Here is a 26999-nt window from a genome sequence, read left to right on the forward strand (position 1 = left end):
TTATACCACTTCGGTGCTGTCTCCTTGAAGTTTCTGGAATAAAGAATCCCATATGCATCCAGACGGCTCTTTGAATATTTACATTTGACAGACAGCTGCGGAGACTGAGTCAGGATCCACTTGCCTTCTACCTAGGTGCACTCAGAAGATTTAGCACTTCCCGTCGAGTAGGGAATGCGTAGCTAGACAGACATATGGACCAGTTTTGTTTCTTACGGTTTTATCTGGTATTCAGTGGTAGGAAAGTTAATACAGCTAACACTGTAAGTGACTCTTTGTAGCTTCGGCTACAGCGAACATGAGGCTAGTCTCAATCAGTGTTTGTTGAGCGGGGCTTGGCTACAAAACTCTGACTCTAGACTGTGCCCCCCTATCTCTCCATTCATTTCATATTTCTATCTTTGTACTGCTAGACACACTGGACTCAGCTAGACACACAATACCTGTAATGCTCCGTTTATCATGGAATAGGTGTTTATCTCTGAGTTCTATATCCTTCCATCTTTTCTCATGGCTGCTGGCTTCATGGCTTATTGTAGGACTTTGCTTTAAAACTTAGTTAAGGGAGGAAAGGTTGACATTAGTAAATTCTTCAATCTTTATTATTCAAATGTTGCAAAAATCATTACACATTAAAATGAATCAAACCCAAAGACGTCAATTTTTTTAAGTGAAAAAAAATAAATAGCTATTACCACAGATTCACCAACATCTATAGAAAAAGATTTACATACTTAACACATAGTTAAAGTATTAAATTTTCATCATCCACAGTGCTCGTCCCACTGAAGGAATGGCTCAGTCTGCTTTAAACACTGGGCCACACCCATAATCTCTACACTTATTCTCAGTGCTCACCTGAAGTCCAAATCCTGTGTGAGTAATATTCAAAATTATTGTCTTGTTTTGCTCTATGTTATTATAGTTTAGAGCAGAGGTTAGGTAATCTGGAAAAAAAAAACCAAAATAAAATCAGAGGCACTTTTATTTGTTAATGAATTACTGTGTTAAATAACAAACACACACATATTACTAGAGAAGAGGTAGGCTATCACGGACCAATGATGACAATTCCCCTGCGGCGATATAAGTCACGGACGATGACTACAATTATGGGTGTCTGAGGTTCTTTCTCATCATAACACATCCCATTTGCTCCTGTTAGCCTGGACAAACCACTAGGCTTGTGGAGTACATACTGTTCATTAGAAGCATGCACTTTGATGAAATTTCTTAGTGGATCAATGACATGATATAAATATTCACACAAATACAAATGTAAATAAATATGGTGGCATTGATCAATGAGTAGATAACTGTTTTACTACAAATGCTACCGCTACTGCTTGTAGATACTCTAGAAATCTATTAAAAGTTAATTGGCTTAAAGATGTATATAAACTGCATGCAAGTTCACATAGGAAGTATAATTAATGGATTAAGGCCCAGTGAGGGTCAAGACCTTAATCTTATATCTCACGTGATTTCTTAAGACACTCTCATAACAATGTGAATCCTAAGTAACGAATAGTGAAAGGAGAAACGTAGAACTCAATTTGAAAACTGTCAATGTTTTTATTATCTTCTCTGCTGTGTAATCCCTGGATGGATGATGATTGCCACCTTGTTTCCTGGCTGGGAGGTCCACGGTTGCCCAGTCCTCATGTGTGAGGATCAAGGGAACTGATGTAAGTGGAGTCAAGATTTTCGTTTTGCTATGGGTGGCCTTGATGAGACACCCCTCTCTTAGTAAAGTGTCGTTTTTTGTTTTTGTCTTTTCTGGGGGGCCCCCCATCCGGTTACCAGGTCAAGCACACATGGAGGCTTATACCAAATTATAAATATCTGGCCTTAGCTTGGCTTATTTCTTGCCAGATTTCCTTCACTTTAAATGATGCCATCTACCTTTTGCCTCTGGGCTTCTCATGTTCTCTTACTTCTGGAAATCTTACTCTTACTTCATGTCTTGATTTGTAGCTGGGTGGCTGGCCCCTGATGTCCTCCTCCTCCTCTGGCTTCTTCTTTCCACCTCTCTCAGACTTCTCCTTCTATTTTTCGCCTCTCCCCCCACCCGGAACCCTGCCTATGCTTTCTTCTGCCTTGCTAGTGGCCATTCAGTTGTTTATTAGACCATCAGGTGTTTTAGACAGGCACAAGAACAAAGCTTCTCAGAGTTAAACAAATGCAACCTAAACAAAAGTAACACACCTTAAACCAAATGATACTCTACAGCATTTCCCATTTTTCTTGTAATGAAAATTAAGGTTTTTACTTTAACCTTGTCACCATCGTTTACAGAGAAAGTTTTACAAAGCTTGCATGAGTTAAGTCATGAAATTTTCACCATCCACAGTGTTCATCCCTCAGAAGGAATGGCGTCAGTCTGCTCTAAACACTGGGCCATACCCAAAATCTCTACACTTCCTCTCGGTGTTTACATGAAGACCCAAAGCTATGTGAGTAATATTCAAAATTACTCTATTGTATTGCTCATGGGATGCTCTGTGTTGTTATAGAGTATAGAATGTATCTGACCAAGGTATTTGGTTATTTGTTCCCGAAGAACAAAATTACATCAGAGGCACATTTATTATTAACGGATTCATGTGTTAAATAACGCCCATACACACATTACTAGGGAAGAGGAAGGCTAATATGGACCGATGATGACCAAGTCTGGGGTGGCAGTATAAGTCACGGACGATGACTACAATTCTGGGTGTCTGAGGTTCTCATCACCATACATGCTATGTGCCCCTGTTAACCGGGCAATAAACGTTAGGCATGTGGAGCCCGTACTGACATTATAATCAAGCAGTTTCATGAGTATTAGTGGATCGGTGAAGCATTTTATAAATATTCACACAAATATCAATGAAAACAAATTTTTGAGGCATAGATCAACTAGTAAACAAATATTTTTACCACAAATGCTACTGCTACATGTGGAACCTCTGGAAGTGTGTTAACAAGTATTAGTATAAAGTTGTATATAAACTTAATCCAAGTTCACATGGGAAGTATGCTTAATGGATTAAGCCCCAGTGGGGGTCAAGACCTTAATTTTTAAATCTTACTTGATTTCTTAAGACACTATCATAACAATGTGAATCCTAAATAACAAATAGTGAAAGGAGAAAGGTAGAAATCATTTGATAAATACCAATCTTTTTATTATCATTCTTCCTTTGTACTTCCTGGAAGGATGATGATTGACACCGCGTTTCCTGGCTGGGAGGTCCGTGGTTGCCCTGTCCCCATGTGTTGAGGATCAAGGGAACTGATGTAAGTGGAGTCAAGATTTTTGTTTTGCTTTGGGTGGCCTTGGTCACACATTTAGGTTGTCTTGGTAAAGGCATGCATAGGCTCCTGTTAGGCCATTGAGACTGCGTGCTCAATTAAACATGACCAATGAGCACCGTGTTGGGGATTTCCAAAATTAAGTAGGAAGACAGAATCAGGGTGGCACAAAATCTGTTGCATAATTTTAAAACAAATCCAGATTTTGTGACTTGTTATAGGACTACTGCGAGTGAGGCGGACAGTTAGGTGATACATACATAGAAAGTGTGAGAGAAGGGAAAAGGCAGTGTTGGATCAGTGATGACCACTGATGATGATTGATCCGTGGAGCATGACTACAGGCCTGAGTGTCTGAGCTTCACACCAGAACACATGTAGTGTGGAATTGTGATAGATGTCAGGTGTAGTGCGTGATAGTGTATTATCATGGCATTTTTGTTCGTGAGTTTTCATTACATTCATATAAATAGAGTCAAATAAAACACATGAGAGGGGAAGGGATTCTCAAATAATACCATGTAGTAATGCTAAGAGTACATATACATATATACATCAAGTTAAGGAACCCATTAGTAATGGATTTCCAGAGGTGTAATCCCTTGGCTAAGGCTGCTCGGTGCTGTTTGCCATGACAGTCAAGTAAAGCAGGGGGTAACCAGGCTACAATCCACAGCCCAAGAGATACTAGGTATGAAGGAGGACCTTAAGAGAGACAGATGTACATGGCCACTCCTGGGAAGGGGAAATAAATAAGAACTCCTGAGTGAATTGCCAACCTGGGAGGAGGGGTGGAGATAAGCGGAGGTGGGAAGAGAACAATGAGGGAAGTAGATGGTGGATTTGGGGGAGCGAAAGAGATGGAGAGACATGAAAGAGATGTCTTCTTGATGGAGCGAGCCATTATGGGGTAAGGAAGAAACCTCGTAGAAGGGAAATTCCCAGGAATCCACAAGGATGAGCCCAGCTAATACTCCGAGCCATAGTGGAGGGGGTGCCTCAACAGACCCTCTCCTCTAATCAGATTGATGACTACCCTAATTGTCATCATAGAACCTTCATCCAGTACTAATGGAAGCAGATGCAGAGATCCACAGCTAAGCACTTTGTGGAGCTCCCGGAGTCCAGTTGAAGCAAAGGAGGAGAGATTATATGAGCACAGGGGACAAGATCATGATGGGGAAACCCACAGAGACCTGAGCTCATGGGAGCTCACTGACTCTGGCCTGACAACTGGGGAACCTGCATGGGACCGAACTAGGCCCCCTGAATGTGGGTGACAGTTGTGTGACTTGGACAATTTATGGGGCCACTGGCAGTGGCACCAGGACTTATCCTTCGTGCACGAACTGGCTTTTTGGAGCCCATTCCCCATGGAGGGATGCCTTGCTCAGCCTTGATGCAGCAGCTTGGTCCTGCCTGGCCTTGATATGGCGGACTTCCTTGACTCCCCCTGGGAGGCTTTACCCTCTCTGAGGACTGGATAGGAGGTTGGGTGGAGGAAAATTGGGGGGTGGGTGGGAGCAGCGGGCAGGGGAGAGGGAACTGTGGTTGGTATCTAATGTGAAAAAAGAACTCTTAAATTAAAATAAATAAACACATAAAATGATAAATTGTTGGTCAAAATTCTTGTTCAGGTTAGAACCGGGTCTCCCGTGTACTTTCTCAAGAAGAATGTATCAAAGTTTTGTATTCGTAGATGAGTGAGATAAAAAAGAAACAACACAAGGATTATTGTATAGAACATGATTTTGTGATTTTGTGTATAATCCATTCTTCTTTTCATCTCTCTGGATATTCCTGAGTTGCCCTTCCTTGTGGATCACGATGTCTACGGCGAGCCTAGGGTCTTGGGAGCACAGTGACCAGGTAAGGACAGTCTATTTTCCTGTGTTACTCCGACTGCTTCTCCTTATTCTTAAATGAATTACACACTGCTCGAGAAGGACACATCCAGTTGAAGACAGATACAAAATATCATGGACACAGTTTCTTAATATCATTAACTTTAACATAAATCTCATGACACACTGAATCAAAGAATTGATCTAAAGTATTCTTAAGAAGTGCTCTAAAGCATATTTAATGACATATTTGATTCCTTGTATTTATCTGTCTCTGTTTTTCTCTCTATCCATGTATCTGTCTATCCATCTTGAACTATAATTCCATCATTAATGTATGTATATATGTATCCTATCTATCTATCTATCAATCTATCTATCTATCTATCTATCTATCTATCTATCTATCATCTATCTATCTATCCATCCATCCATCCATCATCTATCATATCCATGATAACATCTGTCTTTTTTATTGTACTGTTTCTGTTGAATCACAGCTGCATTGACACTCTAATAAATACAGAACAGGGTATGGTTACTCAAGGTTTGAAGCCAAAATGGAAGCTAGTGAGGACCTGCTGTTGCCAAACAGGTGGATGGTTCATCCATTCCCAGACTCATTAGAAGACCAATTCAAGTGAACCACTCAGGTTTTTACAAGGTGGTTCTATTTATTTATTTATTTATTTATTAAGACACACTATAGTATTATACCACTTCGGTGCTGTCTCCTTGAAGTTTCTGGAATAAAGAATCCCATATGCATCCAGACGGCTCTTTGAATATTTACATTTGACAGACAGCTGCGGAGACTGAGTCAGGATCTACTTGCCTTCTACCTAGGTGCACTCAGAAGATTTAGCACTTCCCGTCGAGTAGGGAATGCGTAGCTAGACAGACATATGGACCAGTTTTGTTTCTTACGGTTTTATCTGGTATTCAGTGGTAGGAAAGTTAATACAGCTAACACTGTAAGTGACTCTTTGTAGCTTCGGCTACAGCGAACATGAGGCTAGTCTCAATCAGTGTTTGTTGAGCGGGGCTTGGCTACAAAACTCTGACTCTAGACTGTGCCCCCCTATCTCTCCATTCATTTCATATTTCTATCTTTGTACTGCTAGACACACTGGACTCAGCTAGACACACAATACCTGTAATGCTCCGTTTATCATGGAATAGGTGTTTATCTCTGAGTTCTATATCCTTCCATCTTTTCTCATGGCTGCTGGCTTCATGGCTTATTGTAGGACTTTGCTTTAAAACTTACTTAAGGGAGAAAAGGTTGACATTAGTAAATTCTTCAATCTTTATTATTCAAATGTTGCAAAAATCATTACACATTAAAATGAACCAAACCCAAAGATGTCAATTTTTTTAAGTGAAAAAAAATAAATAGCTATTACCACAGATTCACCAAATTCTATAGAAAAAGATTTACATACTTAACACATAGTTAAAGTATTAAATTTTCATCATCCACAGTGCTCGTCCCACTGAAGGAATGGCTCAGTCTGCTTTAAACACTGGGCCACACCCATAATCTCTACACTTATTCTCAGTGCTCACCTGAAGTCCAAATCCTGTGTGAGTAATATTCAAAATTATTGTCTTGTTTTGCTCTATGTTATTATAGTTTAGAGCAGAGGTTAGGTAATCTGGAAAAAAAAAAACCAAAATAAAATCAGAGGCACTTTTATTTGTTAATGAATTACTGTGTTAAATAACAAACACACACATATTACTAGAGAAGAGGTAGGCTATCACGGACCAATGATGACAATTCCCCTGCGGCGATATAAGTCACGGACGATGACTACAATTATGGGTGTCTGAGGTTCTTTCTCATCATAACACATCCCATTTGCTCCTGTTAGCCTGGACAAACCACTAGGCTTGTGGAGTACATACTGTTCATTAGAAGCATGCACTTTGATGAAATTTCTTAGTGGATCAATGACATGATATAAATATTCACACAAATACAAATGTAAATAAATATGGTGGCATTGATCAATGAGTAGATAACTGTTTTACTACAAATGCTACCGCTACTGCTTGTAGATACTCTAGAAATCTATTAAAAGTTAATTGGCTTAAAGATGTATATAAACTGCATGCAAGTTCACATAGGAAGTATAATTAATGGATTAAGGCCCAGTGAGGGTCAAGACCTTAATCTTATATCTCACGTGATTTCTTAAGACACTCTCATAACAATGTGAATCCTAAGTAACGAATAGTGAAAGGAGAAACGTAGAACTCAATTTGAAAACTGTCAATGTTTTTATTATCTTCTCTGCTGTGTAATCCCTGGATGGATGATGATTGCCACCTTGTTTCCTGGCTGGGAGGTCCACGGTTGCCCAGTCCTCATGTGTGAGGATCAAGGGAACTGATGTAAGTGGAGTCAAGATTTTCGTTTTGCTATGGGTGGCCTTGATGAGACACCCCTCTCTTAGTAAGGTGTCGTTTTTTGTTTTTGTCTTTTCTGGGGGGCCCCCCATCCGGTTACCAGGTCAAGCACACATGGAGGCTTATACCAAATTATAAATATCTGGCCTTAGCTTGGCTTATTTCTTGCCAGATTTCCTTCACTTTAAATGATGCCATCTACCTTTTGCCTCTGGGCTTCTCATGTTCTCTTACTTCTGGAAATCTTACTCTTACTTCATGTCTTGATTTGTAGCTGGGTGGCTGGCCCCTGATGTCCTCCTCCTCCTCTGGCTTCTTCTTTCCACCTCTCTCAGACTTCTCCTTCTATTTTTCGCCTCTCCCCCCACCCGGAACCCTGCCTATGCTTTCTTCTGCCTTGCTAGTGGCCATTCAGTTGTTTATTAGACCATCAGGTGTTTTAGACAGGCACAAGAACAAAGCTTCTCAGAGTTAAACAAATGCAACCTAAACAAAAGTAACACACTTTAAACCAAATGATACTCTACAGCATTTCCCATTTTTCTTGTAATGAAAATTAAGGTTTTTACTTTAACCTTGTCACCATCGTTTACAGAGAAAGTTTTACAAAGCTTGCATGAGTTAAGTCATGAAATTTTCACCATCCACAGTGTTCATCCCTCAGAAGGAATGGCGTCAGTCTGCTCTAAACACTGGGCCATACCCAAAATCTCTACACTTCCTCTCGGTGTTTACATGAAGACCCAAAGCTATGTGAGTAATATTCAAAATTACTCTATTGTATTGCTCATGGGATGCTCTGTGTTGTTATAGAGTATAGAATGTATCTGACCAAGGTATTTGGTTATTTGTTCCCGAAGAACAAAATTACATCAGAGGCACATTTATTATTAACGGATTCATGTGTTAAATAACGCCCATACACACATTACTAGGGAAGAGGAAGGCTAATATGGACCGATGATGACCAAGTCTGGGGTGGCAGTATAAGTCACGGACGATGACTACAATTCTGGGTGTCTGAGGTTCTCATCACCATACATGCTATGTGCCCCTGTTAACCGGGCAATAAACGTTAGGCATGTGGAGCCCGTACTGACATTATAATCAAGCAGTTTCATGAGTATTAGTGGATCGGTGAAGCATTTTATAAATATTCACACAAATATCAATGAAAACAAATTTTTGAGGCATAGATCAACTAGTAAACAAATATTTTTACCACAAATGCTACTGCTACATGTGGAACCTCTGGAAGTGTGTTAACAAGTATTAGTATAAAGTTGTATATAAACTTAATCCAAGTTCACATGGGAAGTATGCTTAATGGATTAAGCCCCAGTGGGGGTCAAGACCTTAATTTTTAAATCTTACTTGATTTCTTAAGACACTATCATAACAATGTGAATCCTAAATAACAAATAGTGAAAGGAGAAAGGTAGAAATCATTTGATAAATACCAATCTTTTTATTATCATTCTTCCTTTGTACTTCCTGGAAGGATGATGATTGACACCGCGTTTCCTGGCTGGGAGGTCCGTGGTTGCCCTGTCCCCATGTGTTGAGGATCAAGGGAACTGATGTAAGTGGAGTCAAGATTTTTGTTTTGCTTTGGGTGGCCTTGGTCACACATTTAGGTTGTCTTGGTAAAGGCATGCATAGGCTCCTGTTAGGCCATTGAGACTGCGTGCTCAATTAAACATGACCAATGAGCACCGTGTTGGGGATTTCCAAAATTAAGTAGGAAGACAGAATCAGGGTGGCACAAAATCTGTTGCATAATTTTAAAACAAATCCAGATTTTGTGACTTGTTATAGGACTACTGCGAGTGAGGCGGACAGTTAGGTGATACATACATAGAAAGTGTGAGAGAAGGGAAAAGGCAGTGTTGGATCAGTGATGACCACTGATGATGATTGATCCGTGGAGCATGACTACAGGCCTGAGTGTCTGAGCTTCACACCAGAACACATGTAGTGTGGAATTGTGATAGATGTCAGGTGTAGTGCGTGATAGTGTATTATCATGGCATTTTTGTTCGTGAGTTTTCATTACATTCATATAAATAGAGTCAAATAAAACACATGAGAGGGGAAGGGATTCTCAAATAATACCATGTAGTAATGCTAAGAGTACATATACATATATACATCAAGTTAAGGAACCCATTAGTAATGGATTTCCAGAGGTGTAATCCCTTGGCTAAGGCTGCTCGGTGCTGTTTGCCATGACAGTCAAGTAAAGCAGGGGGTAACCAGGCTACAATCCACAGCCCAAGAGATACTAGGTATGAAGGAGGACCTTAAGAGAGACAGATGTACATGGCCACTCCTGGGAAGGGGAAATAAATAAGAACTCCTGAGTGAATTGCCAACCTGGGAGGAGGGGTGGAGATAAGCGGAGGTGGGAAGAGAACAATGAGGGAAGTAGATGGTGGATTTGGGGGAGCAAAAGAGATGGAGAGACATGAAAGAGATGTCTTCTTGATGGAGCGAGCCATTATGGGGTAAGGAAGAAACCTCGTAGAAGGGAAATTCCCAGGAATCCACAAGGATGAGCCCAGCTAATACTCCGAGCCATAGTGGAGGGGGTGCCTCAACAGACCCTCTCCTCTAATCAGATTGATGACTACCCTAATTGTCATCATAGAACCTTCATCCAGTACTAATGGAAGCAGATGCAGAGATCCACAGCTAAGCACTTTGTGGAGCTCCCGGAGTCCAGTAGAAGCAAAGGAGGAGAGATTATATGAGCACAGGGGACAAGATCATGATGGGGAAACCCACAGAGACCTGAGCTCATGGGAGCTCACTGACTCTGGCCTGACAACTGGGGAACCTGCATGGGACCGAACTAGGCCCCCTGAATGTGGGTGACAGTTGTGTGACTTGGACAATTTATGGGGCCACTGGCAGTGGCACCAGGACTTATCCTTCGTGCACGAACTGGCTTTTTGGAGCCCATTCCCCATGGAGGGATGCCTTGCTCAGCCTTGATGCAGCAGCTTGGTCCTGCCTGGCCTTGATATGGCGGACTTCCTTGACTCCCCCTGGGAGGCTTTACCCTCTCTGAGGACTGGATAGGAGGTTGGGTGGAGGAAAATTGGGGGGTGGGTGGGAGCAGCGGGCAGGGGAGAGGGAACTGTGGTTGGTATCTAATGTGAAAAAAGAACTCTTAAATTAAAATAAATAAACACATAAAATGATAAATTGTTGGTCAAAATTCTTGTTCAGGTTAGAACCGGGTCTCCCGTGTACTTTCTCAAGAAGAATGTATCAAAGTTTTGTATTCGTAGATGAGTGAGATAAAAAAGAAACAACACAAGGATTATTGTATAGAACATGATTTTGTGATTTTGTGTATAATCCATTCTTCTTTTCATCTCTCTGGATATTCCTGAGTTGCCCTTCCTTGTGGATCACGATGTCTACGGCGAGCCTAGGGTCTTGGGAGCACAGTGACCAGGTAAGGACAGTCTATTTTCCTGTGTTACTCCGACTGCTTCTCCTTATTCTTAAATGAATTACACACTGCTCGAGAAGGACACATCCAGTTGAAGACAGATACAAAATATCATGGACACAGTTTCTTAATATCATTAACTTTAACATAAATCTCATGACACACTGAATCAAAGAATTGATCTAAAATATTCTTAAGAAGTGCTCTAAAGCATATTTAATGACATATTTGATTCCTTGTATTTATCTGTCTCTGTTTTTCTCTCTATCCATGTATCTGTCTATCCATCTTGAACTATAATTCCATCATTAATGTATGTATATATGTATCCTATCTATCTATCTATCTATCTATCTATCTATCTATCTATCTATCTATCTATCATCTATCTATCTATCCATCCATCCATCATCTATCATATCCATGATAACATCTGTCTTTATTATTGTACTGTTTCTGTTGAATCACAGCTGCATTGACACTCTAATAAATACAGAACAGGGTATGGTTATCTCAAGGTTTGAAGCCAAAATGGAAGCTAGTGAGGACCTGCTGTTGCCAAACAGGTGGATGGTTCATCCATTCCCAGACTCTTTAGAAGACCAATTCAAGTGAACCACTCAGGTTTTTACAAGGTGGTTCTATTTATTTATTTATTTATTTATTTATTTATTTATTTATTTATTTATTTATTTATTTATTTATTTATTAAGACACACTATAGTATTATACCACTTCGGTGCTGTCTCCTTGAAGTTTCTGGAATAAAGAATCCCATATGCATCCAGACGGCTCTTTGAATATTTACATTTGACAGACAGCTGCGGAGACTGAGTCAGGATCCACTTGCCTTCTACCTAGGTGCACTCAGAAGATTTAGCACTTCCCGTCGAGTAGGGAATGCGTAGCTAGACAGACATATGGACCAGTTTTGTTTCTTACGGTTTTATCTGGTATTCAGTGGTAGGAAAGTTAATACAGCTAACACTGTAAGTGACTCTTTGTAGCTTCGGCTACAGCGAACATGAGGCTAGTCTCAATCAGTGTTTGTTGAGCGGGGCTTGGCTACAAAACTCTGACTCTAGACTGTGCCCCCCTATCTCTCCATTCATTTCATATTTCTATCTTTGTACTGCTAGACACACTGGACTCAGCTAGACACACAATACCTGTAATGCTCCGTTTATCATGGAATAGGTGTTTATCTCTGAGTTCTATATCCTTCCATCTTTTCTCATGGCTGCTGGCTTCATGGCTTATTGTAGGACTTTGCTTTAAAACTTAGTTAAGGGAGGAAAGGTTGACATTAGTAAATTCTTCAATCTTTATTATTCAAATGTTGCAAAAATCATTACACATTAAAATGAATCAAACCCAAAGACGTCAATTTTTTTAAGTGAAAAAAAATAAATAGCTATTACCACAGATTCACCAACATCTATAGAAAAAGATTTACATACTTAACACATAGTTAAAGTATTAAATTTTCATCATCCACAGTGCTCGTCCCACTGAAGGAATGGCTCAGTCTGCTTTAAACACTGGGCCACACCCATAATCTCTACACTTATTCTCAGTGCTCACCTGAAGTCCAAATCCTGTGTGAGTAATATTCAAAATTATTGTCTTGTTTTGCTCTATGTTATTATAGTTTAGAGCAGAGGTTAGGTAATCTGGAAAAAAAAAACCAAAATAAAATCAGAGGCACTTTTATTTGTTAATGAATTACTGTGTTAAATAACAAACACACACATATTACTAGAGAAGAGGTAGGCTATCACGGACCAATGATGACAATTCCCCTGCGGCGATATAAGTCACGGACGATGACTACAATTATGGGTGTCTGAGGTTCTTTCTCATCATAACACATCCCATTTGCTCCTGTTAGCCTGGACAAACCACTAGGCTTGTGGAGTACATACTGTTCATTAGAAGCATGCACTTTGATGAAATTTCTTAGTGGATCAATGACATGATATAAATATTCACACAAATACAAATGTAAATAAATATGGTGGCATTGATCAATGAGTAGATAACTGTTTTACTACAAATGCTACCGCTACTGCTTGTAGATACTCTAGAAATCTATTAAAAGTTAATTGGCTTAAAGATGTATATAAACTGCATGCAAGTTCACATAGGAAGTATAATTAATGGATTAAGGCCCAGTGAGGGTCAAGACCTTAATCTTATATCTCACGTGATTTCTTAAGACACTCTCATAACAATGTGAATCCTAAGTAACGAATAGTGAAAGGAGAAACGTAGAACTCAATTTGAAAACTGTCAATGTTTTTATTATCTTCTCTGCTGTGTAATCCCTGGATGGATGATGATTGCCACCTTGTTTCCTGGCTGGGAGGTCCACGGTTGCCCAGTCCTCATGTGTGAGGATCAAGGGAACTGATGTAAGTGGAGTCAAGATTTTCGTTTTGCTATGGGTGGCCTTGATGAGACACCCCTCTCTTAGTAAAGTGTCGTTTTTTGTTTTTGTCTTTTCTGGGGGGCCCCCCATCCGGTTACCAGGTCAAGCACACATGGAGGCTTATACCAAATTATAAATATCTGGCCTTAGCTTGGCTTATTTCTTGCCAGATTTCCTTCACTTTAAATGATGCCATCTACCTTTTGCCTCTGGGCTTCTCATGTTCTCTTACTTCTGGAAATCTTACTCTTACTTCATGTCTTGATTTGTAGCTGGGTGGCTGGCCCCTGATGTCCTCCTCCTCCTCTGGCTTCTTCTTTCCACCTCTCTCAGACTTCTCCTTCTATTTTTCGCCTCTCCCCCCACCCGGAACCCTGCCTATGCTTTCTTCTGCCTTGCTAGTGGCCATTCAGTTGTTTATTAGACCATCAGGTGTTTTAGACAGGCACAAGAACAAAGCTTCTCAGAGTTAAACAAATGCAACCTAAACAAAAGTAACACACCTTAAACCAAATGATACTCTACAGCATTTCCCATTTTTCTTGTAATGAAAATTAAGGTTTTTACTTTAACCTTGTCACCATCGTTTACAGAGAAAGTTTTACAAAGCTTGCATGAGTTAAGTCATGAAATTTTCACCATCCACAGTGTTCATCCCTCAGAAGGAATGGCGTCAGTCTGCTCTAAACACTGGGCCATACCCAAAATCTCTACACTTCCTCTCGGTGTTTACATGAAGACCCAAAGCTATGTGAGTAATATTCAAAATTACTCTATTGTATTGCTCATGGGATGCTCTGTGTTGTTATAGAGTATAGAATGTATCTGACCAAGGTATTTGGTTATTTGTTCCCGAAGAACAAAATTACATCAGAGGCACATTTATTATTAACGGATTCATGTGTTAAATAACGCCCATACACACATTACTAGGGAAGAGGAAGGCTAATATGGACCGATGATGACCAAGTCTGGGGTGGCAGTATAAGTCACGGACGATGACTACAATTCTGGGTGTCTGAGGTTCTCATCACCATACATGCTATGTGCCCCTGTTAACCGGGCAATAAACGTTAGGCATGTGGAGCCCGTACTGACATTATAATCAAGCAGTTTCATGAGTATTAGTGGATCGGTGAAGCATTTTATAAATATTCACACAAATATCAATGAAAACAAATTTTTGAGGCATAGATCAACTAGTAAACAAATATTTTTACCACAAATGCTACTGCTACATGTGGAACCTCTGGAAGTGTGTTAACAAGTATTAGTATAAAGTTGTATATAAACTTAATCCAAGTTCACATGGGAAGTATGCTTAATGGATTAAGCCCCAGTGGGGGTCAAGACCTTAATTTTTAAATCTTACTTGATTTCTTAAGACACTATCATAACAATGTGAATCCTAAATAACAAATAGTGAAAGGAGAAAGGTAGAAATCATTTGATAAATACCAATCTTTTTATTATCATTCTTCCTTTGTACTTCCTGGAAGGATGATGATTGACACCGCGTTTCCTGGCTGGGAGGTCCGTGGTTGCCCTGTCCCCATGTGTTGAGGATCAAGGGAACTGATGTAAGTGGAGTCAAGATTTTTGTTTTGCTTTGGGTGGCCTTGGTCACACATTTAGGTTGTCTTGGTAAAGGCATGCATAGGCTCCTGTTAGGCCATTGAGACTGCGTGCTCAATTAAACATGACCAATGAGCACCGTGTTGGGGATTTCCAAAATTAAGTAGGAAGACAGAATCAGGGTGGCACAAAATCTGTTGCATAATTTTAAAACAAATCCAGATTTTGTGACTTGTTATAGGACTACTGCGAGTGAGGCAGACAGTTAGGTGATACATACATAGAAAGTGTGAGAGAAGGGAAAAGGCAGTGTTGGATCAGTGATGACCACTGATGATGATTGATCCGTGGAGCATGACTACAGGCCTGAGTGTCTGAGCTTCACACCAGAACACATGTAGTGTGGAATTGTGATAGATGTCAGGTGTAGTGCGTGATAGTGTATTATCATGGCATTTTTGTTCGTGAGTTTTCATTACATTCATATAAATAGAGTCAAATAAAACACATGAGAGGGGAAGGGATTCTCAAATAATACCATGTAGTAATGCTAAGCGTACATATACATATATACATCAAGTTAAGGAACCCATTAGTAATGGATTTCCAGAGGTGTAATCCCTTGGCTAAGGCTGCTCGGTGCTGTTTGCCATGACAGTCAAGTAAAGCAGGGGGTAACCAGGCTACAATCCACAGCCCAAGAGATACTAGGTATGAAGGAGGACCTTAAGAGAGACAGATGTACATGGCCACTCCTGGGAAGGGGAAATAAATAAGAACTCCTGAGTGAATTGCCAACCTGGGAGGAGGGGTGGAGATAAGCGGAGGTGGGAAGAGAACAATGAGGGAAGTAGATGGTGGATTTGGGGGAGCGAAAGAGATGGAGAGACATGAAAGAGATGTCTTCTTGATGGAGCGAGCCATTATGGGGTAAGGAAGAAACCTCGTAGAAGGGAAATTCCCAGGAATCCACAAGGATGAGCCCAGCTAATACTCCGAGCCATAGTGGAGGGGGTGCCTCAACAGACCCTCTCCTCTAATCAGATTGATGACTACCCTAATTGTCATCATAGAACCTTCATCCAGTACTAATGGAAGCAGATGCAGAGATCCACAGCTAAGCACTTTGTGGAGCTCCCGGAGTCCAGTAGAAGCAAAGGAGGAGAGATTATATGAGCACAGGGGACAAGATCATGATGGGGAAACCCACAGAGACCTGAGCTCATGGGAGCTCACTGACTCTGGCCTGACAACTGGGGAACCTGCATGGGACCGAACTAGGCCCCCTGAATGTGGGTGACAGTTGTGTGACTTGGACAATTTATGGGGCCACTGGCAGTGGCACCAGGACTTATCCTTCGTGCACGAACTGGCCCTTTGGAGCCCATTCCCCATGTTGGGATGCCTTGCTCAGCCTTGATGCAGCAGCTTGGTCCTGCCTGGCCTTGATATGGCGGACTTCCTTGACTCCCCCTGGGAGGCTTTACCCTCTCTGAGGACTGGATAGGAGGTTGGGTGGAGGAAAATTGGGGGGTGGGTGGGAGCAGCGGGCAGGGGAGAGGGAACTGTGGTTGGTATCTAATGTGAAAAAAGAACTCTTAAATTAAAATAAATAAACACATAAAATGATAAATTGTTGGTCAAAATTCTTGTTCAGGTTAGAACCGGGTCTCCCGTGTACTTTCTCAAGAAGAATGTATCAAAGTTTTGTATTCGTAGATGAGTGAGATAAAAAAGAAACAACACAAGGATTATTATATAGAACATGATTTTGTGATTTTGTGTATAATCCATTCTTCTTTTCATCTCTCTGGATATTCCTGAGTTGCCCTTCCTTGTGGATCACGATGTCTACGGAGAGCCTAGGGTCTTGGGAGCACAGTGACCAGGTAAGGACAGTCTATTTTCCTGTGTTACTCCGACTGCTTCTCCTTATTCTTAAATGAATTACACACTGCTCGAGAAGGACACATCCAGTTGAAGACAGATACAAAATATCATGGACACAGTTTCTTAATATCATTAACTTTAACATAAATCTCATGACACACTGAATCAAAGAATTGATCTAAAGTATTCTTAAGAAGTGCTCTAAAGCATATTTAATGACATATTTGATTCCTTGTATTTATCTGTCTCTGTTTTTCTCTCTATCCATGTATCTGTCTATCCATCTTGAACTATAATTCCATCATTAATGTATGGATATATGTATCCTATCTATCTATCTATCAATCTATCTATCTATCTATCTATCTATCTATCTATCTATCTATCTATCATCTATCTATCTATCCATCCATCCATCCATCATCTATCATATCCATGATAACATCTGTCTTTTTTATTGTACTGTTTCTGTTGAATCACAGCTGCATTGACACTCTAATAAATACAGAACAGGGTATGGTTACTCAAGGTTTGAAGCCAAAATGGAAGCTAGTGAGGACCTGCTGTTGCCAAACAGGTGGATGGTTCATCCATTCCCAGACTCATTAGAAGACCAATTCAAGTGAACCACTCAGGTTTTTACAAGGTGGTTCTATTTATTTATTTATTTATTTATTAAGACACACTATAGTATTATACCACTTCGGTGCTGTCTCCTTGAAGTTTCTGGAATAAAGAATCCCATATGCATCCAGACGGCTCTTTGAATATTTACATTTGACAGACAGCTGCGGAGACTGAGTCAGGATCTACTTGCCTTCTACCTAGGTGCACTCAGAAGATTTAGCACTTCCCGTCGAGTAGGGAATGCGTAGCTAGACAGACATATGGACCAGTTTTGTTTCTTACGGTTTTATCTGGTATTCAGTGGTAGGAAAGTTAATACAGCTAACACTGTAAGTGACTCTTTGTAGCTTCGGCTACAGCGAACATGAGGCTAGTCTCAATCAGTGTTTGTTGAGCGGGGCTTGGCTACAAAACTCTGACTCTAGACTGTGCCCCCCTATCTCTCCATTCATTTCATATTTCTATCTTTGTACTGCTAGACACACTGGACTCAGCTAGACACACAATACCTGTAATGCTCAGTTTATCATGGAATAGGTGTTTATCTCTGAGTTCTATATCCTTCCATCTTTTCTCATGGCTGCTGGCTTCATGGCTTATTGTAGGACTTTGCTTTAATACTTACTTAAGGGAGAAAAGGTTGACATTAGTAAATTCTTCAATCTTTATTATTCAAATGTTGCAAAAATCATTACACATTAAAATGAACCAAACCCAAAGATGTCAATTTTTTTAAGTGAAAAAAAATAAATAGCTATTACCACAGATTCACCAACATCTATAGAAAAAGATTTACATACTTAACACATAGTTAAAGTATTAAATTTTCATCATCCACAGTGCTCGTCCCACTGAAGGAATGGCTCAGTCTGCTTTAAACACTGGGCCACACCCATAATCTCTACACTTATTCTCAGTGCTCACCTGAAGTCCAAATCCTGTGTGAGTAATATTCAAAATTATTGTCTTGTTTTGCTCTATGTTATTATAGTTTAGAGCAGAGGTTAGGTAATCTGGAAAAAAAAAAACCAAAATAAAATCAGAGGCACTTTTATTTGTTAATGAATTACTGTGTTAAATAACAAACACACACATATTACTAGAGAAGAGGTAGGCTATCACGGACCAATGATGACAATTCCCCTGCGGCGATATAAGTCACGGACGATGACTACAATTATGGGTGTCTGAGGTTCTTTCTCATCATAACACATCCCATTTGCTCCTGTTAGCCTGGACAAACCACTAGGCTTGTGGAGTACATACTGTTCATTAGAAGCATGCACTTTGATGAAATTTCTTAGTGGATCAATGACATGATATAAATATTCACACAAATACAAATGTAAATAAATATGGTGGCATTGATCAATGAGTAGATAACTGTTTTACTACAAATGCTACCGCTACTGCTTGTAGATACTCTAGAAATCTATTAAAAGTTAATTGGCTTAAAGATGTATATAAACTGCATGCAAGTTCACATAGGAAGTATAATTAATGGATTAAGGCCCAGTGAGGGTCAAGACCTTAATCTTATATCTCACGTGATTTCTTAAGACACTCTCATAACAATGTGAATCCTAAGTAACGAATAGTGAAAGGAGAAATGTAGAACTCAATTTGAAAACTGTCAATGTTTTTATTATCTTCTCTGCTGTGTAATCCCTGGATGGATGATGATTGCCACCTTGTTTCCTGGCTGGGAGGTCCACGGTTGCCCAGTCCTCATGTGTGAGGATCAAGGGAACTGATGTAAGTGGAGTCAAGATTTTCGTTTTGCTATGGGTGGCCTTGATGAGACACCCCTCTCTTAGTAAAGTGTCGTTTTTTGTTTTTGTCTTTTCTGGGGGGCCCCCCATCCGGTTACCAGGTCAAGCACACATGGAGGCTTATACCAAATTATAAATATCTGGCCTTAGCTTGGCTTATTTCTTGCCAGATTTCCTTCACTTTAAATGATGCCATCTACCTTTTGCCTCTGGGCTTCTCATGTTCTCTTACTTCTGGAAATCTTACTCTTACTTCATGTCTTGATTTGTAGCTGGGTGGCTGGCCCCTGATGTCCTCCTCCTCCTCTGGCTTCTTCTTTCCACCTCTCTCAGACTTCTCCTTCTATTTTTCGCCTCTCCCCCCACCCGGAACCCTGCCTATGCTTTCTTCTGCCTTGCTAGTGGCCATTCAGTTGTTTATTAGACCATCAGGTGTTTTAGACAGGCACAAGAACAAAGCTTCTCAGAGTTAAACAAATGCAACCTAAACAAAAGTAACACACCTTAAACCAAATGATACTCTACAGCATTTCCCATTTTTCTTGTAATGAAAATTAAGGTTTTTACTTTAACCTTGTCACCATCGTTTACAGAGAAAGTTTTACAAAGCTTGCATGAGTTAAGTCATGAAATTTTCACCATCCACAGTGTTCATCCCTCAGAAGGAATGGCGTCAGTCTGCTCTAAACACTGGGCCATACCCAAAATCTCTACACTTCCTCTCGGTGTTTACATGAAGACCCAAAGCTATGTGAGTAATATTCAAAATTACTCTATTGTATTGCTCATGGGATGCTCTGTGTTGTTATAGAGTATAGAATGTATCTGACCAAGGTATTTGGTTATTTGTTCCCGAAGAACAAAATTACATCAGAGGCACATTTATTATTAACGGATTCATGTGTTAAATAACGCCCATACACACATTACTAGGGAAGAGGAAGGCTAATATGGACCGATGATGACCAAGTCTGGGGTGGCAGTATAAGTCACGGACGATGACTACAATTCTGGGTGTCTGAGGTTCTCATCACCATACATGCTATGTGCCCCTGTTAACCGGGCAATAAACGTTAGGCATGTGGAGCCCGTACTGACATTATAATCAAGCAGTTTCATGAGTATTAGTGGATCGGTGAAGCATTTTATAAATATTCACACAAATATCAATGAAAACAAATTTTTGAGGCATAGATCAACTAGTAAACAAATATTTTTACCACAAATGCTACTGCTACATGTGGAACCTCTGGAAGTGTGTTAACAAGTATTAGTATAAAGTTGTATATAAACTTAATCCAAGTTCACATGGGAAGTATGCTTAATGGATTAAGCCCCAGTGGGGGTCAAGACCTTAATTTTTAAATCTTACTTGATTTCTTAAGACACTATCATAACAATGTGAATCCTAAATAACAAATAGTGAAAGGAGAAAGGTAGAAATCATTTGATAAATACCAATCTTTTTATTATCATTCTTCCTTTGTACTTCCTGGAAGGATGATGATTGACACCGCGTTTCCTGGCTGGGAGGTCCGTGGTTGCCCTGTCCCCATGTGTTGAGGATCAAGGGAACTGATGTAAGTGGAGTCAAGATTTTTGTTTTGCTTTGGGTGGCCTTGGTCACACATTTAGGTTGTCTTGGTAAAGGCATGCATAGGCTCCTGTTAGGCCATTGAGACTGCGTGCTCAATTAAACATGACCAATGAGCACCGTGTTGGGGATTTCCAAAATTAAGTAGGAAGACAGAATCAGGGTGGCACAAAATCTGTTGCATAATTTTAAAACAAATCCAGATTTTGTGACTTGTTATAGGACTACTGCGAGTGAGGCGGACAGTTAGGTGATACATACATAGAAAGTGTGAGAGAAGGGAAAAGGCAGTGTTGGATCAGTGATGACCACTGATGATGATTGATCCGTGGAGCATGACTACAGGCCTGAGTGTCTGAGCTTCACACCAGAACACATGTAGTGTGGAATTGTGATAGATGTCAGGTGTAGTGCGTGATAGTGTATTATCATGGCATTTTTGTTCGTGAGTTTTCATTACATTCATATAAATAGAGTCAAATAAAACACATGAGAGGGGAAGGGATTCTCAAATAATACCATGTAGTAATGCTAAGAGTACATATACATATATACATCAAGTTAAGGAACCCATTAGTAATGGATTTCCAGCGGTGTAATCCCTTGGCTAAGGCTGCTCGGTGCTGTTTGCCATGACAGTCAAGTAAAGCAGGGGGTAACCAGGCTACAATCCACAGCCCAAGAGATACTAGGTATGAAGGAGGACCTTAAGAGAGACAGAAGAACTCCTGAGTGAATTGCCAACCTGGGAGGAGGGGTGGAGATAAGCGGAGGTGGGAAGAGAACAATGAGGGAAGTAGATGGTGGATTTGGGGGAGCAAAAGAGATGGAGAGACATGAAAGAGATGTCTTCTTGATGGAGCGAGCCATTATGGGGTAAGGAAGAAACCTCGTAGAAGGGAAATTCCCAGGAATCCACAAGGATGAGCCCAGCTAATACTCCGATCCATAGTGGAGGGGGTGCCTCAACAGACCCTCTCCTCTAATCAGATTGATGACTACCCTAATTGTCATCATAGAACCTTCATCCAGTACTAATGGAAGCAGATGCAGAGATCCACAGCTAAGCACTTTGTGGAGCTCCCGGAGTCCAGTTGAAGCAAAGGAGGAGAGATTATATGAGCACAGGGGACAAGATCATGATGGGGAAACCCACAGAGACCTGAGCTCATGGGAGCTCACTGACTCTGGCCTGACAACTGGGGAACCTGCATGGGACCGAACTAGGCCCCCTGAATGTGGGTGACAGTTGTGTGACTTGGACAATTTATGGGGCCACTGGCAGTGGCACCAGGACTTATCCTTCGTGCACGAACTGGCTTTTTGGAGCCCATTCCCCATGGAGGGATGCCTTGCTCAGCCTTGATGCAGCAGCTTGGTCCTGCCTGGCCTTGATATGGCGGACTTCCTTGACTCCCCTTGGGAGGCTTTACCCTCTCTGAGGACTGGATAGGAGGTTGGGTGGAGGAAAATTGGGGGGTGGGTGGGAGCAGCGGGCAGGGGAGAGGGAACTGTGGTTGGTATCTAATGTGAAAAAAGAACTCTTAAATTAAAATAAATAAACACATAAAATGATAAATTGTTGGTCAAAATTCTTGTTCAGGTTAGAACCGGGTCTCCCGTGTACTTTCTCAAGAAGAATGTATCAAAGTTTTGTATTCGTAGATGAGTGAAATAAAAAAGAAACAACACAAGGATTATTGTATAGAACATGATTTTGTGATTTTGTGTATAATCCATTCTTCTTTTCATCTCTCTGGATATTCCTGAGTTGCCCTTCCTTGTGGATCACGATGTCTACGGCGAGCCTAGGGTCTTGGGAGCACAGTGACCAGGTAAGGACAGTCTATTTTCCTGTGTTACTCCGACTGCTTCTCCTTATTCTTAAATGAATTACACACTGCTCGAGAAGGACACATCCAGTTGAAGACAGATACAAAATATCATGGACACAGTTTCTTAATATCATTAACTTTAACATAAATCTCATGACACACTGAATCAAAGAATTGATCTAAAATATTCTTAAGAAGTGCTCTAAAGCATATTTAATGACATATTTGATTCCTTGTATTTATCTGTCTCTGTTTTTCTCTCTATCCATGTATCTGTCTATCCATCTTGAACTATAATTCCATCATTAATGTATGTATATATGTATCCTATCTATCTATCTATCTATCTATCTATCTATCTATCTATCTATCTATCTATCCATCCATCCATCCATCATCTATCATATCCATGATAACATCTGTCTTTTTTATTGTACTGTTTCTGTTGAATCACAGCTGCATTGACACTCTAATAAATACAGAACAGGGTATGGTTATCTCAAGGTTTGAAGCCAAAATGGAAGCTAGTGAGGACCTGCTGTTGCCAAACAGGTGGATGGTTCATCCATTCCCAGACTCTTTAGAAGACCAATTCAAGTGAACCACTCAGGTTTTTACAAGGTGGTTCTATTTATTTATTTATTTATTTATTTATTTATTTATTTATTTATTTATTTATTTATTTATTTATTTATTTATTTATTTATTAAGACACACTATAGTATTATACCACTTCGGTGCTGTCTCCTTGAAGTTTCTGGAATAAAGAATCCCATATGCATCCAGACGGCTCTTTGAATATTTACATTTGACAGAGAGCTGCGGAGACTGAGTCAGGATCCACTTGCCTTCTACCTAGGTGCACTCAGAAGATTTAGCACTTCCCGTCGAGTAGGGAATGCGTAGCTAGACAGACATATGGACCAGTTTTGTTTCTTACGGTTTTATCTGGTATTCAGTGGTAGGAAAGTTAATACAGCTAACACTGTAAGTGACTCTTTGTAGCTTCGGCTACAGCGAACATGAGGCTAGTCTCAATCAGTGTTTGTTGAGCGGGGCTTGGCTACAAAACTCTGACTCTAGACTGTGCCCCCCCTATCTCTCCATTCATTTCATATTTCTATCTTTGTACTGCTAGACACACTGGACTCAGCTAGACACACAATACCTGTAATGCTCCGTTTATCATGGAATAGGTGTTTATCTCTGAGTTCTATATCCTTCCATCTTTTCTCATGGCTGCTGGCTTCATGGCTTATTGTAGGACTTTGCTTTAAAACTTAGTTAAGGGAGGAAAGGTTGACATTAGTAAATTCTTCAATCTTTATTATTCAAATGTTGCAAAAATCATTACTCATTAAAATGAACCAAACCCAAAGACGTCAATTTTTTTAAGTGAAAAAAAATAAATAGCTATTACCACAGATTCACCAACATCTATAGAAAAAGATTTACATACTTAACACATAGTTAAAGTATTAAATTTTCATCATCCACAGTGCTCGTCCCACTGAAGGAATGGCTCAGTCTGCTTTAAACACTGGGCCACACCCATAATCTCTACACTTATTCTCAGTGCTCACCTGAAGTCCAAATCCTGTGTGAGTAATATTCAAAATTATTGTCTTGTTTTGCTCTATGTTATTATAGTTTAGAGCAGAGGTTAGGTAATCTGGAAAAAAAAAACCAAAATAAAATCAGAGGCACTTTTATTTGTTAATGAATTACTGTGTTAAATAACAAACACACACATATTACTAGAGAAGAGGTAGGCTATCACGGACCAATGATGACAATTCCCCTGCGGCGATATAAGTCACGGACGATGACTACAATTATGGGTGTCTGAGGTTCTTTCTCATCATAACACATCCCATTTGCTCCTGTTAGCCTGGACAAACCACTAGGCTTGTGGAGTACATACTGTTCATTAGAAGCATGCACTTTGATGAAATTTCTTAGTGGATCAATGACATGATATAAATATTCACACAAATACAAATGTAAATAAATATGGTGGCATTGATCAATGAGTAGATAACTGTTTTACTACAAATGCTACCGCTACTGCTTGTAGATACTCTAGAAATCTATTAAAAGTTAATTGGCTTAAAGATGTATATAAACTGCATGCAAGTTCACATAGGAAGTATAATTAATGGATTAAGGCCCAGTGAGGGTCAAGACCTTAATCTTATATCTCACGTGATTTCTTAAGACACTCTCATAACAATGTGAATCCTAAGTAACGAATAGTGAAAGGAGAAACGTAGAACTCAATTTGAAAACTGTCAATGTTTTTATTATCTTCTCTGCTGTGTAATCCCTGGATGGATGATGATTGCCACCTTGTTTCCTGGCTGGGAGGTCCACGGTTGCCCAGTCCTCATGTGTGAGGATCAAGGGAACTGATGTAAGTGGAGTCAAGATTTTCGTTTTGCTATGGGTGGCCTTGATGAGACACCCCTCTCTTAGTAAAGTGTCGTTTTTTGTTTTTGTCTTTTCTGGGGGGCCCCCCATCCGGTTACCAGGTCAAGCACACATGGAGGCTTATACCAAATTATAAATATCTGGCCTTAGCTTGGCTTATTTCTTGCCAGATTTCCTTCACTTTAAATGATGCCATCTACCTTTTGCCTCTGGGCTTCTCATGTTCTCTTACTTCTGGAAATCTTACTCTTACTTCATGTCTTGATTTGTAGCTGGGTGGCTGGCCCCTGATGTCCTCCTCCTCCTCTGGCTTCTTCTTTCCACCTCTCTCAGACTTCTCCTTCTATTTTTCGCCTCTCCCCCCACCCGGAACCCTGCCTATGCTTTCTTCTGCCTTGCTAGTGGCCATTCAGTTGTTTATTAGACCATCAGGTGTTTTAGACAGGCACAAGAACAAAGCTTCTCAGAGTTAAACAAATGCAACCTAAACAAAAGTAACACACCTTAAACCAAATGATACTCTACAGCATTTCCCATTTTTCTTGTAATGAAAATTAAGGTTTTTACTTTAACCTTGTCACCATCGTTTACAGAGAAAGTTTTACAAAGCTTGCATGAGTTAAGTCATGAAATTTTCACCATCCACAGTGTTCATCCCTCAGAAGGAATGGCGTCAGTCTGCTCTAAACACTGGGCCATACCCAAAATCTCTACACTTCCTCTCGGTGTTTACATGAAGACCCAAAGCTATGTGAGTAATATTCAAAATTACTCTATTGTATTGCTCATGGGATGCTCTGTGTTGTTATAGAGTATAGAATGTATCTGACCAAGGTATTTGGTTATTTGTTCCCGAAGAACAAAATTACATCAGAGGCACATTTATTATTAACGGATTCATGTGTTAAATAACGCCCATACACACATTACTAGGGAAGAGGAAGGCTAATATGGACCGATGATGACCAAGTCTGGGGTGGCAGTATAAGTCACGGACGATGACTACAATTCTGGGTGTCTGAGGTTCTCATCACCATACATGCTATGTGCCCCTGTTAACCGGGCAATAAACGTTAGGCATGTGGAGCCCGTACTGACATTATAATCAAGCAGTTTCATGAGTATTAGTGGATCGGTGAAGCATTTTATAAATATTCACACAAATATCAATGAAAACAAATTTTTGAGGCATAGATCAACTAGTAAACAAATATTTTTACCACAAATGCTACTGCTACATGTGGAACCTCTGGAAGTGTGTTAACAAGTATTAGTATAAAGTTGTATATAAACTTAATCCAAGTTCACATGGGAAGTATGCTTAATGGATTAAGCCCCAGTGGGGGTCAAGACCTTAATTTTTAAATCTTACTTGATTTCTTAAGACACTATCATAACAATGTGAATCCTAAATAACAAATAGTGAAAGGAGAAAGGTAGAAATCATTTGATAAATACCAATCTTTTTATTATCATTCTTCCTTTGTACTTCCTGGAAGGATGATGATTGACACCGCGTTTCCTGGCTGGGAGGTCCGTGGTTGCCCTGTCCCCATGTGTTGAGGATCAAGGGAACTGATGTAAGTGGAGTCAAGATTTTTGTTTTGCTTTGGGTGGCCTTGGTCACACATTTAGGTTGTCTTGGTAAAGGCATGCATAGGCTCCTGTTAGGCCATTGAGACTGCGTGCTCAATTAAACATGACCAATGAGCACCGTGTTGGGGATTTCCAAAATTAAGTAGGAAGACAGAATCAGGGTGGCACAAAATCTGTTGCATAATTTTAAAACAAATCCAGATTTTGTGACTTGTTATAGGACTACT

The 26999-nt window shown here is 40.1% G+C and overlaps 1 long non-coding RNA gene, 4 other non-coding genes and 10 pseudogenes across 42 annotated transcripts in view; all 15 read left to right on the top strand.

Annotated features, from left to right (window-relative positions):
- LOC107402472 (uncharacterized) overlaps window positions 1–26999 on the top strand; it is a 147610-nt gene that overhangs the window by 73593 nt on the left and 47018 nt on the right. For all 38 annotated transcript variants that reach the window (XR_013044512.1, XR_013044511.1, XR_013044522.1 and 35 more), the window contains 19 exons: window positions 775–1688; window positions 2354–2456; window positions 3205–3285; window positions 4354–5169; window positions 6630–7544; window positions 8210–8312; window positions 9061–9141; window positions 10210–11025; window positions 12523–13436; window positions 14102–14204; window positions 14953–15033; window positions 16102–16917; window positions 18386–19300; window positions 19966–20068; window positions 20817–20897; window positions 21931–22746; window positions 24246–25159; window positions 25825–25927; window positions 26676–26756. This is a non-coding gene — a long non-coding RNA (uncharacterized LOC107402472). The remainder of the gene's footprint in view (window positions 1–774; window positions 1689–2353; window positions 2457–3204; window positions 3286–4353; window positions 5170–6629; window positions 7545–8209; window positions 8313–9060; window positions 9142–10209; window positions 11026–12522; window positions 13437–14101; window positions 14205–14952; window positions 15034–16101; window positions 16918–18385; window positions 19301–19965; window positions 20069–20816; window positions 20898–21930; window positions 22747–24245; window positions 25160–25824; window positions 25928–26675; window positions 26757–26999) is intronic.
- On the top strand, window positions 1055–1131 carry LOC143268591 (small nucleolar RNA SNORD113/SNORD114 family; annotated as a pseudogene).
- On the top strand, window positions 2657–2734 carry LOC143268574 (small nucleolar RNA SNORD113/SNORD114 family; annotated as a pseudogene).
- LOC143268604 (small nucleolar RNA SNORD113/SNORD114 family) lies at window positions 3594–3665 on the top strand. The gene has a single exon (XR_013044647.1). It is a non-coding gene; the product is annotated as a small nucleolar RNA SNORD113/SNORD114 family (small nucleolar RNA).
- On the top strand, window positions 6911–6987 carry LOC143268592 (small nucleolar RNA SNORD113/SNORD114 family; annotated as a pseudogene).
- Window positions 8513–8590, top strand: LOC143268575 (small nucleolar RNA SNORD113/SNORD114 family; annotated as a pseudogene).
- LOC143268605 (small nucleolar RNA SNORD113/SNORD114 family) lies at window positions 9450–9521 on the top strand. The gene has a single exon (XR_013044648.1). It is a non-coding gene; the product is annotated as a small nucleolar RNA SNORD113/SNORD114 family (small nucleolar RNA).
- On the top strand, window positions 12803–12879 carry LOC143268593 (small nucleolar RNA SNORD113/SNORD114 family; annotated as a pseudogene).
- On the top strand, window positions 14405–14482 carry LOC143268576 (small nucleolar RNA SNORD113/SNORD114 family; annotated as a pseudogene).
- On the top strand, window positions 15342–15413 carry LOC143268606 (small nucleolar RNA SNORD113/SNORD114 family). The gene has a single exon (XR_013044649.1). It is a non-coding gene; the product is annotated as a small nucleolar RNA SNORD113/SNORD114 family (small nucleolar RNA).
- LOC143268594 (small nucleolar RNA SNORD113/SNORD114 family) lies at window positions 18667–18743 on the top strand (annotated as a pseudogene).
- LOC143268577 (small nucleolar RNA SNORD113/SNORD114 family) lies at window positions 20269–20346 on the top strand (annotated as a pseudogene).
- Window positions 21206–21277, top strand: LOC143268607 (small nucleolar RNA SNORD113/SNORD114 family). Its single transcript, XR_013044650.1, has one exon. It is a non-coding gene; the product is annotated as a small nucleolar RNA SNORD113/SNORD114 family (small nucleolar RNA).
- LOC143268595 (small nucleolar RNA SNORD113/SNORD114 family) lies at window positions 24526–24602 on the top strand (annotated as a pseudogene).
- LOC143268578 (small nucleolar RNA SNORD113/SNORD114 family) lies at window positions 26128–26205 on the top strand (annotated as a pseudogene).

This window comes from Peromyscus maniculatus, chromosome 14 (assembly GCF_049852395.1).
Source record: "Peromyscus maniculatus bairdii isolate BWxNUB_F1_BW_parent chromosome 14, HU_Pman_BW_mat_3.1, whole genome shotgun sequence".
Lineage (NCBI taxonomy): Eukaryota > Metazoa > Chordata > Mammalia > Rodentia > Cricetidae > Peromyscus > Peromyscus maniculatus.